This window comes from Triticum aestivum, chromosome 7D (assembly GCF_018294505.1).
Source record: "Triticum aestivum cultivar Chinese Spring chromosome 7D, IWGSC CS RefSeq v2.1, whole genome shotgun sequence".
Lineage (NCBI taxonomy): Eukaryota > Viridiplantae > Streptophyta > Magnoliopsida > Poales > Poaceae > Triticum > Triticum aestivum.
The window spans coordinates 640,255,017-640,256,545 of record NC_057814.1 but is presented as its reverse complement, the minus strand read 5'-3'; positions in this window follow the sequence as shown (position 1 = coordinate 640,256,545).

The window sequence follows — 1,529 nt, the reverse complement described above, 5'->3', positions numbered from 1 at the left end:
CCCGAGTCGCCAGAGTTGATGGATCTAGCAGCTAGTAGTAGCTAGCTGACAGCCCCTGATGATTGAATCTTCGAATGTTTGATGTTTGGGTCGAATTTGCAATGATCAGGTTTAAGTTTGGTTGTTTTGGTGCCCTGTTTAGAGCATCTCCAACAGGCGTCGAACGCGTCGCGCCCAAAAAACAGCTTTAGCGCGCGCCCATCGCCTGGTTTGGCGCGGCGCGCCGCGCTGGCTCCAGCAGCGCGCGCAAAAAATGCAGCACGCGCACTCATTCTACAAACTAGATGTTTATACATCGGAAGTATAGATAGACAGATTGCATAGATTTTTTATACATCGGAAGAACGACTGCCCACCTGATCGGACTGCGCATTCGCCAATGCCTTCCGCTGACGCCTGTCCAACCGCTCCTCGCGGCGCCTTCGTGTGTCCTCCTCACGGCGCCTTGCCCAGTAGACTTGCTTGTAGGCGACGTCCTCCGGGTGGCGCCGGCGCCACTCCGCCATGACCCGCTGGTCCTCCTGGGCGACGAGGAGGCGGCGCTGCCGCTCAGCGTGCTCCGCACGGTCTTGTGCCGTGTTCAGACGAGGCGCCGGGGCGACGTCCAGCGCCTGCTAGAGCGTGTACACGTCTTGGAAATTCATCTGCCCGCGCGGCCGGCTTAGGCGCCACGTCGCCGCGTCGTACGCGCGGGCGGCCTCGCGCGCCGTCCTGTAGGTGCCGAGGCCGAGCCGGAGATCGCCGGAGCGTATCTCGGAGTAGTAGCCGCCGTTGGGGCGCAGGCAGACGCCGCGGTAGCCCGACGCTCCTCGGCGGCGCGGCGGCATGGTGGCGCGTCGGTGGTGGGGCGCTGGAGCGGTGGAGGGGCGCGTGGCAGAGAGGAAGAGGAAGAGGAGTCGTGGAAAAGGCGCATGGCGAGCGCCGCATTTTATAGGCGCGCCGTAAGCGGTGCGCCAAAAATGACGCGCGAGCTGGCGCCTTTTCGCGCGCGCGTAAACGGTTCCCGCGCGCGCGAGTTTCCCGCCACCGCTGGAGCGCGGCAAAGCATCCCCCGCGCGCCTTTTTGGCGCAGCCGTTGGAGTTGCTCTTAGGGCAGCTGTTGGAGCAATGGTGCCCTATTTTAGAATACAGTTCGACAAGAATTTTTTTCCCTCGCAATTTTTTTTCAATGACCTAAAAATTGTTTTCTGATGCCCTATTTTGATGGTCTAAGGCGGGATGCCTCCTCAAGTCCAAAAGCGTGTAATATCTAAAATCCTAAACTTATCAATCTTCATTGAAAAGGACAACGTAACCTCCATGGAAACAACGTAACCTCCATTGGAAATTAATTCATTCTTGCCGGGCTCCCTGTGTAACAAATCCATTAAAGAACCTAGGCTTGCATACGGAGGGTACCTAATCTAACCAGGACAGCTACGCCCCCGACTACAAGCAGGGTACCTAACCAGGGTAACTAATTTATTGTGTAGTCGTCTCTCGTCGGACGTCTTTACTTAATCTAGCCGGAGATGATTTAGAGGGTATAA